Source organism: Lissotriton vulgaris, chromosome 5, assembly GCF_964263255.1.
Source record: "Lissotriton vulgaris chromosome 5, aLisVul1.2, whole genome shotgun sequence".
Taxonomy (NCBI): Eukaryota; Metazoa; Chordata; class Amphibia; order Caudata; family Salamandridae; genus Lissotriton; species Lissotriton vulgaris.
The window spans coordinates 79,677,854-79,695,839 of record NC_141693.1 but is presented as its reverse complement, the minus strand read 5'-3'; the positions used below and the strand labels follow the sequence as shown (position 1 = coordinate 79,695,839).

General features: G+C 46.2%; 1 protein-coding gene across 1 annotated transcript in view; it reads right to left on the bottom strand.

The window, feature by feature from the left end:
- The window catches only part of LOC147710245 (E3 ubiquitin-protein ligase TRIM39-like), a 192,724-nt gene that overhangs the window by 122,822 nt on the left and 51,916 nt on the right, over window positions 1-17,986 (bottom strand). The gene's annotated exons all lie outside the window — the stretch shown is intronic.

The window sequence follows — 17,986 nt, the reverse complement described above, 5'->3', positions numbered from 1 at the left end:
GTAGATGATGCTCTGCTTACTCTCCCCTCCTAAAAGTGCAGCCAGGATTAATGAATGGACCAAGAGGATCACTGCACTAAACGGCTGCCCCGATTCAAGTAAACTCAACCAAAACTCTTGGAATCACTCTGGATAAAGAACTAAAAATGCAAACACAGATCAACACAATGGCAAAAAACGCTGGTTTCCATCTAGTTACCTCAAAATATTGCATCCGTTCATGGAATCAGATTATCTCAAATTGGCAGTCCAGGCACTGGTCATATCAAGAATGGAGTACAGATGTGCGACCCTTTCAGGGCTCCATAAGATCTCTACAGCTCCCCTAAAAGCAGGTCTCAATACAGCAGCCAGACTTATAACCGGATCAAAAAAATTTGATAAAATTGCATACCGTATGAGGCAAGAATAGAATTTAAGATTCATTGTACGACCCCCAAGGCAATACACCACAAAACTCCGCATTACCTGACCCAGAAAATCACGTTGCTGGGAGGCAGTAGAACTGCCAGAGGATCTAAAGATTTTTGACTGAAAACAGCATTCTTCCGCAAGAAGAGATCATACGAAAGGCTTCCAGCTTTCCTTTTTTACAGAAAAAACAGACAGAAAACAATGTGTTTCCTGTCTGCATTTATTTTTAAAAGCGGAAAAATACTGAAAATGGTGTGTCTTGTGAGAAACTCTCCATGCTGTCTTCCATGAATTCTAAGCAACAGCTAAGCAGGCAGATGGCATGGAGGGTTAAAATAAAAGGATTCAATTTCCTTAAATACAAGCATATGTTAACATATATTTGTAGAATGATGCTAATATGTAGCTGTAAATGTAGTATTTTGTTATACGTGGCTGCTTAGTTTCTAAAACATGACAGGCATCTATGTTTGAGTGCACATCAAAGAGTTATATAAACACAGAAATATACCATTTTACAGCTATATTTATTCTTGAAACACAAAATATATATATGGATAAATACCAACAAGATGGCCCAAAAATAAATATGGATAAATACAGAAGGAAATACGATAGAGCGTTCACGGGAGCTGCACCAAGGATTTGGGATTCGCTCCCACCGAATATTAGAAGAATCACGTATGGTCCATGATTCAAAAAGGAGGCGAAGTCCTTTCTGATGGGTAAATCTCTCCCATAACAGCCATCAGGCTACACTAAGACTATTCTGAGTTCGGCAGACAACCCATCGATCCACTACAGTCAGCTGTTCAAGTAGACTACTGTAAATTGGATTACGTCCTGTTAATAGCAGATCAAAGAAACTGGTCATTGCATAAACCAACATACCCCTCTTTGATGGAACTATAATAGCTATACTCAGCTAGGCTGAAGACAATTAGTCCCTTGACCGTCTACAGGGATGTTGTCTATAGACAAGTACCTCGATCGATGTATATTTGTTTAGAGTAGCAATAATATAACCATTGTAGACAGCAAGGATATCAGGAGTGGTCGTATTTCGATAATTATGCTATGTTTTACTTAATCCTAGTGATTTCTTTTATTCTTCAATATGTTGGGTAAGGGTTAGCATTTGCCAATATTATTGAATAAGTTTATACACTTGTTAAAGAATTGAATATCTGCTGATTATGAAAGGAGTGGTTAGGTCATGTGCTGACACCCCATTTTTGGGTCTTGTTCTCGCTATAGAAAACACTGAATACATAAATTGAATAAATAAAGAAGAACAATATATCACAACCATGGTGTCTGAGCAGTGATAAATGTGCACTGTTGCTGATGGGTTACAGGACAGCCCTTCCTTCCAGTCCGAGTCAGGGCCATGGGTCCTAGTTCTCCTGGGGAGTGATGTTTAGATGTGCCCCATCTTTATTACAGGAGTTTAATGCAGGTATAGTGTATGAGACATCGAACTGTGGCCGATTTAGGAGACTGTTGCAGAAAAACCTTGCAATGGGGGTTGAGCGGAGCAGATACTGTCTGAGAACAGAGGCTAAAGCTGTGTTGTGCCACGTTTCCAGAATTACAAATGCATATCTCCGGAAGAAGGGAAGGATCACGTTCCGAAAAATTTCAAGATTAAAGAGCATCTGATTTGAAACTAATTAAAATGCGTAGGTTTAAAGAAAAAATTGGTATCAACTGATAATACCTATTCAGGCATGAGAAAATGTTTAAATTGCAGTCAATGCAGCAATGTCATTGAAGGGAATACATATACCCATCCACACACCGGTAAAAAGATGAAGCTAAAATATTCTTCGGATTGCAATTCCGAGACAGTTATGCATCAAATGACCGTGTGGCTTAATATACGTGGGGAGAACATCAGGAAAAATCCGAAATCAGGATAACTGAACAGAAACTCCTGTTTAGCAGCGCACTGGGTAGACATGAAACACGCCATACCACAACTTAGTTTTACCATCTTAGAAAGACTCACACCACACCAAACAGACATACACAAATTGTTAGCTCAGAGGGAAAACTTTAGGATCAAACAATTACAGACAGTACTACAAAAGGGACTCAATGAAAGGAATGAAATGTTATGTTAACATGATATGTAATTTTGGAGAGAATCAGTTTATGATATTCAACTGTGTCATTGTGGTAGTTGTTTAAACACATTAACGCTTCTGTCAGTAACCCATTGGGTTTGGAGAGTTGAATATTGTAGTTGTGGTATTCTTTGTTTTAATAGTAAGTACGTACTTTTCTAATGGGCTAGCACATATCCTGAATCCAGTACTCTGTACGATCGTCTTTATCAATTCTTCCAGTGCGTGCAAGATTTAGTAACTAGGTTTATTTGTGCAGCACACAGTGTTGAAGGTGACGGTTTTTACGGCTCGCGCCCTGCGTTGCACTGCGTAGCAGTGAGAGCGCATTTTGTAATCGAAAAACAGAATTTTGAAGCTGCCCTAGGAATCACACACGCTTGTGCGTTTGCTTTTCCTTCTGTGGGCAGTTATTGGCCTTTGCGTGCGTCTTTTAATGAAAGACTGCACGCAATAGGCCACAGGCGGGCGCATTGCTCCGCCCATGGCCTATTGGTGTCTATTACGCGCTTGGTGCGCGTAATAGACACCAATAGGCCATCACGTGTGTCGCAGTGGCACGCGCGCACCACTCGCAGGCTTTTTTTTTTACTTTGAGACAACCTTTGATCCTGACCAGGGCGGAACTCTGCGTGCCTCTGAGAGCAAGCACATGGGAGCAAGTTGGTGTCCAAGTGTAGCTCCGGCAATCTATAGAAAGAAACCATGAGTCGCACGGATTACTAAATTTATCCTATCTTGGACAAGCTGCACAAGGCAAACACAAGCTTTTCTATGCAGGCAAGTGAGAGACTTCTGTTGCTGCCCACCGTTAACCCTTTGCAGGCTCTGCTGGTGGCAGATCAAGCCGTAACACAGCGTTTCGGCATTTAACTGGTTTAAAATATGCAAGTTGCTGTGAAGAAAGTAAAACTAACTGTGGATCATAAACAAGTTTCAGATCTCAACCCAATACCACTCACGCTCAAAGTCAGCCGCTCCAAGCACACTGCCCCACCTCCCCTCCACACTCCCCCGTCCTAAACCGCCAGACCGTGGCCGCCATTCCACCCCTGCGGGCCAATGACTCCTGAACCACGCCTAGACCCAACTCACCCCCAACATCGGCTGTTGCAAGCATAACCACCCCCCCCCAAAAAAAATCCCACCATCACCCACTGTCTCTTTACACCACCCCCTGCACTCCCAAGCCCTAGCCTCCATCCTAACACGTTATTTTACTCGTGTCGCTTCCTTGCGCGTGCTGCTCCTTGAGACTGCACCCCCCAGCCAGGTGCACGCCGACCCATGCTGCTGGCCTTTGTCAACCTCTGCCAGCAAAACACGGGTGTGCTACGGAGGCCTGAACTCCACTTCTTCAAGCAGGTGTCACTCCTATCCGCGGTTTCTCCATGCCTGCTGCTTCCTCCCTGGAGGGACCGGAGTTCCGGGGGGTTTCTTCTTTCCTTGGACCACCTCAGCTGTCATCAAGCCTCCTGCAAGCGCCTCTTTGACCAGAGCGCCAACGAGCCTGCAAGAGCAGTGGGCCAGAGACTACGTGTTCCAGGAGCCCCGGCGCACCACCAGCTACTGCGAGTGAGGGGGAGGCGTGTCCACCGCGCTACATAGCGCTGCCTCTCCCCCCACAGCGCGTGTCACTCCTACCTGCGGTTTCTCCGTGTCTGCTGCTTCCTCCCTGGAGGGACCGGAGGTTTCTTCTTTGCTTGGACCCCCTCAGCTGTCATCAAGCCTCCTGCAAGCGCCTCTTTGACCCGAGCGCCAACAAGTCTGCAACAGCAGTGGGGCAGAGACTACGTGTTCCAGGAGCCCCGGCGTACCACCAGCTGCTGCGAGTGAGGGGGAGGCGTGTCCACCGCACTACATAGCGCTGCCTCTCCCCCGGCAGCGCGGGACGCGCGCGGACGAAGCCCGGGCAAAGGGTGGGCCGTCTGTGGCTGGACGAGGCTGGGCTGGGCCACCTCCCTGACTGGTCATCCTAAAACTGTAAGACTTGAGACTATGACCAGATGGTTATTTTGTTAATTGTTGGTATCTGCATATGTAAAGTTCTAAGCTTAAAGTCTAGTTTTATGACTGGTCTTGTGTATACACTGGGCTTTGTTTCAAGTAGTCAAGCTTTAGTTTTAAACCCTTGTGAAGGCTCTGTGATGAAAGGGGGTCTTATTAAGGTAATAGTGCCGTACACTTTCTTATCTTAGGGCCTAGAGGTGACTGAGACATCCGGCCCCTGGGCACTATGAGCCTGGGGAAAAACAATAAGCCCTCCCTCATTCCGCCTAGAACTAGGTTACAAGCTGCTAAGACCCAACCACTCCCGACCCTCACAGCAATTGATTTAATGCTTCAAAAAATGATAGGAGCAGTAGCTATGGCCATTGAAGACACGGAAAGGAGTTTGTCCTCAACCCCTGCAATAACCCTCCCTCAATTAGAAGGTGATGCCTCCTTGACAATTGCAAATCCGTTTGAGTCAACAGCATTTCAAATGCCCTCTTTCTTTGAGTTACCTTGCGCTCAGATTGCACCTGAGGCAATTGTCCCCGCCCCACCCTCTCCACTGGCCCTAAATCCAATAGAAATAAATGACCCCAAGCCTAGCCCCAAAAGGAAAAAATCAAAACCTATGAGAAAATGTGCAAAAAATAAAATATATTCTCCTATTGGTGTGCAGCCTGAGTCAGCTCCTTCCCGCCCTTCTTCTGCACCACCTCTTTGGTTCACACACCTGATGGCTGATCTTCAGGCCCATATAGAACAAGTCATTAGCTCCCAGGTAAAAGCGTTAGCATCAAGACTAGATAGAATTCTCTCCCTTATCACTAACAAATGCTCAGGAAAGCCCCAGCCAGTTAGTACGCAGGGGAACCATGTTAGGGGAGAAGGCCCAGTTTCCACCTTGGGTGCTTCTTCGGGCACGGGTTTGGAGGGTGGTTTACAAACAACCAATCCACCACATGTCATGGCCCAGGTAGTTGTGCAGCAACCCATTACTGTATTGACTAAACCTGTAAGTGCCCCACAAAAAACGGCGATGGATCAAGCCCTGATCTTTGGACTGGGTAATAGTGGTCTGCTTAATTCAGACACTCTGTTCATCACCACCCCCTTGTCTGGACATTCCCCTGAGGCATTTAAAGCAACTGCTCCATCAACCAGTGCCCCGACTTTACCCCTGGTAACACCCGTGAACCGGCAACGTGCTGATGGTAAACCCAGGCCCACTGCCACCCAGACACGACAGGCAGAGAGTTCAATCAAACGTGCTCCCCGACCCCACCTACCGCCTGAGGCCATGCCCTACGTGGTGGTGCTTACGGGAGTCCCACCCCTGGAAACATGTGCCACCGAATCTTACCCAGAGCTAAAAAATAAAATCATATTTTGGTTAAAATAGGCATAGACCCTTAGCGGGATCAGGGCAGGGGGAGATCCTCTTTGCACACAGAGTTAGCTGGTTGGGCACTAGACGCAAGGATATAGAAGGTGACTGTGTGGGGAGCATCCACTAAAATTGCGGACAGAGGACGCCACAAACTACTTTCTTCTTGCCGTGAGGGGAATGGCTGTTGTTGCACACGAGTCCTGTGCTTTCCCGGTATCGCCGTGAGGGGAACGGCTCTCTCCTGTTGGAAGCGCCGCAGCCAGGGCAGGGACCACAATCCCCAGGTGCCCCGGCAGCCCGGGCGCACGAGTGACGCTATTGCAGCGCCCGGAGGTGCTTGAAAAACGAGGAGCGCCGAGCGCTCAGTGGGAGCATCCACTAAAATTGCGGACAGAGGAATCCACAAACTACTTTCTTCTTGCCGTGAGGGGAACGGCTGTTGCACACGTGTCCTGTGCTTTCCCGGTATCGCCGTGAGGGGAACGGCTCTCTCCTGTTGGAAGCGCCGCAGCCAGGGCAGGGACCACAATCCCCAGGTGCCCCGGGCGCACGAGTGACGCTATTGTAGCGCCCGGAGGTGCTTGAAAAACGAGGAACGCCTCTCGCCCCGCAAATCACGCGTGGGAGAGCGCGGGCGAAGCCCGGGCAAAGGGCGGGCCCTCTGAGGTCGAGGAGGCCGGGTCGGGTGCACCCCCATTTCAACTCATTTCCCTATTCCAAACAGGGTATGTGATTGTTATCTAAGTTACCAGCCTATTGTTCTTTGCATTACAAGGTTATTGGCTGGGCATTAGACCACCCGGTGGCCACTGGGTCTTTGTCACATTTGATTTAACTAAGACAATATCATTACTCCCATTATGTCTACCAGAGGTAGTCGAAGCAAGACAGCCGCTGGAGGGGCAGCTGTGATTGGACCAATAGACAATTTTATAACAAGGACCAATGACGCTATTGAACTTAGCATTTCGCTCCTTGAGCGCAGGGTCTCGCAAGATCTAGAAATTGCCAAACGTTCGTCCCTTAGGAGCATTATATCAGCAAGAACCCCAATTAGCTCCAAAAACTTACACACAGGCTGTGCCCGCCAAATTCGAGCTGACCTTCATTACCTACCTAATGAGGTTAATCTTTCGGCAACAAACCCTCTAATTGACTCTGATCTTGATTTAAGCAGTGAACTAGAAAGGACTCCAGATTTAAATATAGACTCCACACCAGAATTAGTAGTGGAAGACCCTGATACATCCAAGGGACAGGCAACAGGGTGCAAATCGAAAGCAAACAAAACAAACGGTTCAATCTATCCCCCCTGTTAGAAAACGTAATGTCACAAAAGGACAACACAAGAAAGACACAAACAAACACTTGAATGCTAACGCTATAGGTCCATCTATAGAGCCAGTAAGCGTAGACACCCAGGGGATTTCCCAAGCGTATGTGCACAAGCCTGATGCAAGCACAACAAACGACCAACTAGTTGAAAGAGTCGGCGACCTTTTAAGCATCTTTAGGTCGCCAATCGAATCCAGGCTTGCCCGCATTGAAAAACAGCTAGAAGAACTAATAGCACATAAAAAAAAAGCTTCTACTGTCGCTTCAAAAACTAACACCGGTTTGAAGACAAATATCAGTAAACCCATATCCTCTAAACCGAAGGATATCTCTGTATCAGATACTGTGACAAAATTAAAACCGGCTATCTCTCTAACCAAAGACATTCCCACAAACAAACCTCTACCAAATAGCAGTTCCATTCCTAATACTGACACAAATACCCACATCACAAATACGCAGACAGGGAAGGCGCACACAATACCCCAAAGTGGAAAAATGACACCTAACCAAACCAGTGACATGATGCCAACCTGCCAAAGGCCCCGGATGCCTCACGATCCACCTTACAACTCAAGGCAGATACCTCCACGCATTAATCTGCCACCTGAGTGTGGGGCATACGTGTTGGTCTTGGTTAATGTCCCGAAACTTAGGTATGACCAAGATGAAACCTCCTCCTCATTGAAAAATAAGACCTTACATTGGTTAATAGCGAACTGCAATTTCCCAATGGAATGTTCAGGAGAAATTAATCATACCCAGAGAGTAGGATGGATAGGTCCTCTGAAGAAAAAGTTCGAGGGGGATTGTATAACTGTCAACTTCAAAAACCCACAATGGGCCGAAAAGACTCTGGCTAGGGCCCCCCCCCTCTACCTGGGAATTCAATACCACCCTTCTCCCTTTGGGCTATTTTTACAGACACTTGATCAATACCCATTTCAATCAGACTACTCCTTTTTTCGATCTATATCCAATATTCGAAAGAGACTCCCCTTTTTTGCACCAGACCTCCAAATTTACTTATCCGAAAGGCCCGGCACAATGGCATCAAGGCCAAATTCACTCATATCCGACAACTCACCCTTACCTGTCCACAAGGTCACATTATGAGCACAGAGATGCTCGATGGCAACAAGTTGCCGCAGCACCACGCAATTCTTACAGTATCCCGACCTTTAATAGATTTAGTGCACTGTCCGGCTTGGACTTTAATGACTGACTGAATTTTGATCGGTCCGAATGGGTAAATGTGCACACATTGACTTTGGGGGACTCCCCAACATGTAAAACCCCAGGCACAGAAGAGGAAAATACGCCACCTACCTTTGATAAACACACTCTTACTACTTTCTAGCAAAGTCCGCCGGGTGATCTGACTAATTTACAAAAAGCCCTCCTAATCTTAGGTCAGTGGATAACTTAACAAGTATAGCAATCCCTCTCAGTATTAACTTACCTACTTCCCAAGTACATTTTACGTTTTGGAACATAGTTGTTTGTTAAACAGACAGACCCTAATTTCCTGACCCAGGTTAATTCAAGTAACATCATTTGCCTCCAGGAAACCTGGGCTATTGATCCAATACATATAAAAGGGTATAAAACCTTTTTTTCAGCAGTTAAAAAATCATCTTCTGGAAGGAGTAGTGGTGGTTTAGTCACCTATATTGCAAATACTTTACATAGTGAGGATATTCTCCCCCTAAAATTGAAAGAGAATTATCAGTTAATAGTCGTAAAGAGGACTAAACAAAAGATATATGTAATAGTAAATTTCTACAACAATTTGAATATGGACGACTTGACCAACCTCCTCTCAGAGATTTCCCTAGTCCTCCAAGATCTCCAAGCACAGTACATTAAGAAGTCCTGTACAATAGTATGGGGTGGTGACTTCAACCTCCATCTATGCAGAAACAACAATACTGACAATGTGGAATTAAAGAGGATGACGGTAATAGTATAACACACTTTTTACATTCAATTGAGGGTGAAAAAATGAACGAGATTTTGACAGAACTAGAATTGGGTTTCGCCAATGAGTTGAAGACTTCCCCAGTAGCCTTTTGCTCAACATTTAATGGCAGGGGTCTAATGAGTTTGATAAATTATGTCTTGATCTCATCATGCAAAGGCCCAAATATCGAATTCTTCGAAGTAACTAAAAATCCATTGAGCGATCATTTCCCAATAACTATCGCCTTACGTGATCCAAAATCTCTGAAAAAACCTGACATAATGAGGATCTTAGACCAACAAGAGCTTGAACTAGGATCCTTGAACGGATATACATTAAAATGGGGAAATATTGATAAAGAAGCTGTAACTACAAAAATAGTCAGGCAAAGTCGGACAGACATAATAAACTGTCTCGACTCCAGGATAAAATCTAGAGAAGTTCTGGCTAGCTTTCATACCACCTCTCAAAATATAAAGAAAGCAATCACTAGATCACACAAACAAAACAGTCAGCCGAAAAAAGGCTGGATTAGTTTGGCTTGCACAAAAGCATACTCGAAATTAAAGGAAGCCCTAAGTAGGGAAAAGAGAGATAGAGGGGAGGTTATCAGATTGAGAAAAGAATACGCTTCAGCTTTAAAAACTAGAAAACAAGAGCTAAAAGTTGACCTATGGGAGCGTCTTAGTAGAAGCTCAGAACTAAAAGAAAGCGCAACTTTCTGGCAAATAGTTAGATCTCCCTTTTTAACAGACAGTGAGGACCTACCATCCATTGATGTCGCGATTAGCGACCATGAATGGGTGAACCACTTTTCTAAAGTTTTCAGTGATAGTAATGTACGGGTTATGGACCATGAAGATCCCCTGACCCACATTACCTACCCAATAACACTCCATTTCTCACATGGCGAGGTACAGAAAGCACTAAAATCCTCAAACAGGGAAAGCCCCAGGCCCAGACGGGGTTCCAGTGGACATTTTTAAACATGAAGCAGATCTTTGGTCCCCGTTACTGACAAATGTTTTAAACGCCAGCATAGAAGAGGGTCTAATTGAATCCTGGAAAACCTCGATACTGGTCCCTATATTCAAAAAAGGGGACCGAAATAGCCCATCTTGTTATAGACCTATTTCGCTCCCGGATTCGCTCGGCAAGATGACAGGCAGGATTCTTCTCGACCGACTCCAGGAGTGGACAACAAGACAGAACGTCATCTCAGCAATACAATACGGGTTCCAAGAGGGGCTAGGTACAGTAGATCAAGCACTAAACCAGTCATTATTGGCAGGTAAATATGTGGAGGCCAAGGGGACTACGCTGCATATGGTGTATGTCGATTTATCCGCAGCGTTCGACTGTGTAGTACACTCGAAGCTGTGGAAATTCATTTTAACAATGGGTGTCGACCCCCCATTGTAGATTTCCTCCGGGAATTATACACTGGCACAACAGGAAGAGTAAGATTCGGGACCAAAGGACAACTTACAGAAAGTTTCAGGGTGGAAAGGGGAGGGGGGGGGGGGTCAGACAGCGGTGCGTGCTGGCCCCCTTTTTATTCCCCCTGTATACAAATGGTCTATAGGCCGCTTTGCTAGAAGGAAGTAAAGATCTCCCTTCAATTGGTCGTCGGCAGATACCTGCCTTGTTATATGCAGACGACGCGGTCATCCTTGCTAGAACCCATGTTGAGCTGCAGCGAGCATTAGATAGATACTGTGCCTTCATGTCAAGTCTAAACCTGACCCTGAATGTAAAAACCTTTACTATGCATGCGGGGAAAAAAAACACAAAGACTAGAAGCCTGTTTGTTAAAGGAGAGGTACTGGACAGAACTGTAACATACCCATATTTGGGGATTGTAATTGATGACAAACTTAAGTGGAAGGCAGCGATTAATGCAAGGAAACTGGCCTTTCTTAAAGCAACCACATCATTAAAATCGTTTGCTCAAAGACTGGGTCAGAGACCACCATCAGAACTATTAAAAATATATAATACAAAATGAGTTAGCACTGCCACGTACGGGGCTGGTATATGGGTTCCTGTGAACGTGGATGAACTGCAAAAAATAAAAAAAATTTCGTAAAATATTTACTCTGAGTACCGAAGAGCTCTTCCACATATGCCTGTCATCTGGAATTGGGCATAGACTATATATCGGACACCATAAAAACCCAACTAGTAATGCTGTGGCGTCGAATTTGGGTAACTGAACAATGCCATCTAACAAGATCAATTATTCAAGACATTCAGACACTTGATCACCATGAAAAGGATAAAATGGTTAGCATATGTCAAAGCTTTTTTAATAGATCTAGGGTACGAACATTTTTTTACAGACCCATCAACAATAACCGAGATCTCGAAGGCGGACTTAATAAAAGCCTGTATGTTACATCTGGGCCAAGTACGACTACTAAGAGATAGAAAAACCCTCAGTTCAACAGGGCCTATTAGCTCAGACAGTGTTTTCCATTGAACCTTACCTAATGTACAGACAAACTCAATTGGAAAAATTGTTGCCGACACGTTTTAGACTTAATATGTTTCACTTAATGATCTCCTTTCCGTCTCAAAATGAATGGTCATCAAAATCAATTCCATGCCCTTGTGATACTATCTCAATGCAGTCGACCATACATACAATTATTTTCTGTAAATTCTATACAGTACCACGGAAGCGCTGGTTACTGCCTATACTGAAAAACTGGGGCTTCCGCCAATGCCGTCCAGCTTATCTGGCGCTTCAGTATCTTGAAGACGAAACAATAGCAAAGGCGATGGCGCGCTTCCTTAAATTTTGTATTCGTCATCGTTTAAATCTATGACAAAGATATGTCTTCCTGTTTGTATAACAGTGGTCAGATGATGTTATTGTAAAAACTGTATCTTATGGTCATAACTCTATGAACTGTGATTTTTGTACGAATAGTCTTTTTTTTACTGTATAGTATTAACTATATATTTTTTTTTTTAAAGAAACATTTTTTTAACTGACTTTTTAACTGAGAAAAATTTATAAAATGTATTTTATGAACTTTTATGGTATTTCAACAATTATGAAATAAAGTTGTTTTTGATTTGATTTGACTGTGTGATAATCAACTTCAGGGACACAGAGGTGGGTAAACATATTCTAGGTAATGGCGGGGTGGAAAACACGAGTAAAATTCTCACACACCACTTGGGGTACTTTTATCCACAGGATAGGGTGCAGCCCCTTCCTCCCTTTGGTGGGCATGACCTGGAGTATAATCTTCCAGTGGGTAATAGATATAGGGCCCTGAGCTATATCGACTGACTAACACCGCATGGGACGTTAACACTAAGGTCAGTTATCCCGAAGAGAGGTCGACCATGGGAGGTTCTAGTGGTGAGACAGTGCCAGAGGATCTAAACCAGAGCACCACGGTTCCAGGTACCCTATCCCCTCTATCTCCCTCAACACAAACTGTGTTCGGGGGGAGTCGGGAGCAGGTTGCATGTCAAGGTGGCCCTTTTCCACCCCAATATATACACGAAGAATCCCCCGCTGTGCAGGGATCCTATAGTTACTCTTTGATTGGGTCATGGAATGTTGCAGGGCTGGGGCAAAACTGTCGATCCCGGAGTGGGGCGACTTGATAGAGGACTATCACCTTGCCTATTCCAGGAAACCTGGCTCCAAGCTGCCCCTTTTAGGGTGGGATTTGCGACCAACCATACACCGGCAGTGCAGGAACCCAGGGGAAGACCATCTGGGGGACTGTGCATTTGGGTGGAGGTACATCTAGGGTGCTCAGTCAAGGTAGTTGACACAAAGAGCCCAGACATCCTCTGTATTCTTCTTACTTTTAAGGATGCCTCGGTTCTGGCCATGATCAATATTTACCTACGCCCGATTCCACTCAAGCTAGGATTAGATACCTTAGAGGCCCTGGAGGTATTGCTGTCATCCTTCCCTCCCTCCCTCCTACAATATGGTGATAGGTGCTGACCTGAATTGTCACTTTGAGCCACTCTGTGGGATCCCCTCGGTTACCGCAGAGGAGGACGAGACATGGTCAATCTCTGAATGCCATATGTATCCAGTCAAGCGGTTATCGCCACTGGTTCTTGCAATCAATAATCTGGTTGTATCTAACTCCCTGAGGGCGTGCAATGGCAGTCTGTCACCAGACATACTGGGTGCCCACACTTTTAATAGACCAGATAGATGCATCACAATATACTATATTTTGGTTAATGTGGAATTCTGGGCAAAAGTAAAAACATTTAAGGTAATACAACGGGTCGAGAGTGACCACAACCTGTTAAAGTTAGAATTGGTCACCCACCTAGGGGCACGCAATACACAGGCCGTAACGGAACCCCTACTAAATGAGAACTACCTACAAACAGCGGGAGGCAGACAAATTTGTTGGGCAAAGGTGGCATTGGACCCGGACACGCTAGCGGAAACCTACAATCATGTAGCCGGGGCCCTATCACTGGCCAGCGACATGGCTGGGTCCATCCTAGATCCACCAAACCTTCAGGCCCTCCAGTGCACTCACAATGAGCTTTTCACTGCACTGGCAGTCTACTTCTATACTACCAAGCCGGGCAGTGTAGGGGACCAGAAGCACGATCACCATTGGTTTAATAAAAACTGCAGGGCAGCGAAAACTACCCTGGTAAAAGAGGTAAAAACTGGGTCACCCAGACGGATTAGGAAGGCAAGACAAAAATATAAAAATTTAGTTACAGAGACAAAGTGTGAATGGGAGGTGGACAGATGGGATAAGTTTAGAAGGGCACTTGCTGCCCGGGACTATAGGTCCTTTTGGAATTTGGTCCGGGGGGTGGAAATTGGCGGCAGAGATGCCAGCCATTCTTCCCAATCTTTGTGAGGACACATGGCTTGCCCATTTTAAGCCCCTATACGCAATAGATCATGCGGTCCCAGTAGAGGAACCTCCTAGTCCATCGGTCATTGTGCCCTCGAAGGGTACGGCCCACGTCACTCAACCTTGTACATTGCTGGAAGTTTATGAAGCACTTAAAAGCTTGGCCGCAGGGAAGGCTCCAGGCCTGGACAGAATCCCTGGTGACCTTTACCGGTCTGAACAAAGGGTATGGGCGCCTTACATCTGTGTCCTGTTTAATGCCATTATGCAGGGCCTGGATATTCCCCCCACATGGTTGACTGCGGAAATTATTCCCATTTATAAGAAGGCCTCCCCCCTGGGTCCTGCAAATTACCAGCCCATCAGTTCGATCGACGTATTACAAAAGCTCTTCGCTCGAGTCCTACTGTCCAGGTTGCAGAATTGGATGGATGACCACCACATCCTAACCTCCCTCCAGGCTGGATTTCGGGCAGGGGTATCTACGATCGATCAACTGTTCAGGCTCCAACTTCTATACTGGAGGACTGTTGTGTTAGGGGCGGGAAGCTTGTACCTGATCTTTGTGGCCCTTCTTCTGGATATGGGTGCCCCGATATATTTGTGCGACCTTTTAAGGCGCATGCATGAGGGCAATTTTGCCAGGGTATGAAAAGGAGGGGAGTTGTCGGCCCCGTTCCCTGTTGACAAGGGTTTAAGACAGGGGTGCGTTCTAGCCCCCGCGCTTTTTTCCCTGTATCTTAACGGGTTGATCGTACATCTAGCTGGGGCTAGGGATTTGGACTCCCCCACCCTAGCCACCCTAGCTGGGCGGAAAATACCAGCCCTAATGTTCGCAGATGACACCCTCGTATTTTCTAAATCATTCGGGGGTGTCCAGTGAACATTGGAGGCATTCTGTGACTTTTGCAGGTTGAGGGATCTGGAGATTAACGTCTCCAAAACCAAATTCATGGTGCATAACGCCAAAAAAAAAAAAACTGTCCTCTCCTCCACATGGATGGACTGCCCTTGGACCGAGTGTCCACATTTGACCATTTGGGGGGGAACCCTTAATGATAAAATGGACTGGACCTCACACGTTGCTAGGGCCATTTTGAAACCGACTCAATCCTCGGGTGGCATTCTAAAAGTTTTCAATGGAACGTGCCAGAAATTGGTGGGCCCGCCGGTCGAAATATATAGAGTGCAGGCGCGAGGGGGCACGATCTATGGAGCTGATCTCTGGGGGCATGCTAGCACTTCTTCGCTTTCCCTCACGGAGAACAGCTTCATTAGACGCATTTTGCGACTCCCTAGGAGCACCCCCCTAAATCCCTTAAGGTTTGATCTAGGCCTGGTTCCCATACAGGAAATTGTCTCGAATCGCCCACTTCTCTACTGGAGACACCTTTGGGCCACTGTGGAGCAAGAGAGCTTCAGAGAGGACCTGCGGGATCTCTCAGACGTGAGTCCCTTGCTCATTGCACCATCAGGATTCAAGCAAGCCGGGCCGAAGACGGCTGAAATGCCAGAAACCGGTCCCCGGAAGCTTGTTTCCTTCCCAGTGAAAGAATTGGCTTGGTAGTTTGGTCTGCCCTGTTCCCATGATGCACTGGGCCAGGGACAGACTAATTTGCATATGGCCAGGTGCTGGGATGGTGCAGTGAGCTAAAAAACGGTGTTGGATCAAGCCCTGATCTCTTGACTGGGTGAGAGTATTCTGCTTAATTCAGAAACTCTGTCCATCACCACCCCCTGTTGTTTAATTATTTTGTCCACCATAAGCGTGGAAGGGTATACTCAGACGTGAGTCCCTTGCTCATTGCACCATCAGGATTCAAGCAAGCTGGGCCGAAGACGGCTGAAATGCCAGAAACCGGTCCCCGGAAGCTTGTTTCCTTCCCAGTGAAAGAATTGGCTTGGTAGTTTGGTCTGCCCTGTTCCCATGATGCACTGGGCCAGGGACAGACTAATTTGCATATAGCCAGGTTCTGAGCTGGGATGGTGTAGTGAGCTAAAAAACGGTGTTGGATCAAGCCCTGATCTCTTGACTGGGTGAGAGTATTCTGCTTAATTCAGAAACTCTGTCCATCACCACCCCCTGTTTAATTTTTCTGCGGGATCTCCTGGCAAGCAGTGGTGCGGGAAAGATCCCATGGTTGAGCCACATTAAACATCTTACTATAGCACTTGGAATGGGGGGGGGGGGGGGATCTGTGGTCGTCCCCTGAAGTAGCCTGCCCCCAGATCTCCAAAAAATCCCTGAGTATGGCCCTTAACCAATATCGCCTTGCTAATGTTCTCACCAATTCTTCCATGGGTAGGTTGACGGAGCACTTCCTTGATTTCAAAACACTCCCCAGATTTGAGGAATTTTTGGATGTTATCCAGCCTCCATTGGCTAAGAAACTGTACATTCAATTCCGGCATGGCTCATTGCCCCTTAGGGCCCTAACGCACAAGTGGACCGGGAACTTACATTCAGTGAGCACCTGCCCCGGGAACGGGGGCGCAGAGGAGACAGATCAGCACGTTTTGCTCTTTTGCCCCTCGTACCAAGGGGCGAGGGCCAAGTGGCTAGTCCAGTACTGTAGGTCCATGGGTCTTAGAGACTACAGGGAAGTGCTGAGGATTTTAAGAGCTGAAACCTCGGCCCTGGCTGCGTTTGCAACATCAAGGTTCCTCCTATCTATGTGGTACATTAGGTGTACAACCTTAAAAGGAAGATTAAAAACACCCATCACTAGTTAAGGGCCCACCTACTGATCATGGTGGTGACACTTTCCTTTTGGAGCTCTATTTGGGGCCTTAGTCACCCTTTTTATGCTTGTTTTTATGATATGGGTGTGTCTCCATATTGCCTCCCTCTTTTTCAATGGTACATTTTATGATTATTATCGATGTAAAGTTTTTAAACAGTTCTTAACTTTTTTTTTTTAAACTAAATTCATGAACTTGTATTTCGTCTTTTAATGGTTTTTAACTGATAATAAAAGCTATGACTGACTGACAAGCAGTGGATTCAAAGGTGAGAGGGATTTCGCAGAGACACGTTTAGTGGGTGTACTGGCCACTTTTACCACATATAGTTAGGGTTAGCGCCGGTGAAAAGAGGGGAATGGGGACTACAGATTTGACAAAACATCTTTGAAACTACGACTACCTACCAACTTTTAAAGTTACTGATGGACTGGACCCCTCCCAGCCCCCTCTCTTTAACTGTTCTAGAACCCTCCCTCGGGCCCCACCCTCAGTTTTTCTCGCCTTGCCTTCCATGTCTGCATCATTTCACCCTCCCACCATCCCGGGTGCCTCTCTACTCTGGTTCACTCGGCAGCCTCTCTCCCCTGTTAGGGCCTCTCTCCATCCGTCTCATCACTGCCTTCTTCTTGCCATTTCTTCCCTCCATTAACCCCCCCTCCTGCTTTTCGTTCTATCTTTCCCCTCCTTGTGTGTTAGACCTGGCACCTTGGCGTGAGTTTCCCTTCCACTTTTTGCTGATGTGCCTCAGATGTTTTTGCTGGTGTCCGCTGCTCAGGGCACTGCGCCACGGCCAATCCGTGCCGCAGTGCAAGTGCTCCCTATGTAAAGTGTAACTATGATTGATATTCCTGATTGGGTCATTGGATTTACGGTCAGTCCCCAGTAAAGTACACCAGGAGTGCCAGGGCTTGTAAATGCCAATACTGTTAGTGGGCCTCCAGCACTGGTTGCGCCACCCACAGAAGCAGCCTCTTAAAATGTGTCTAGGGTCTGCCATTGCAGAACCTGCGTGCAGTCTGGTACTGTCATGTTGGCTGGGCAAGTGCACACACTTGCCAGCCCCTAAACCTTCCCTTAACTTCATATTAGTCACCCCTATGGTAGGCCCAAGGGCAGGGTGCATTGTAAGTGTAAGGTAGGACATGCT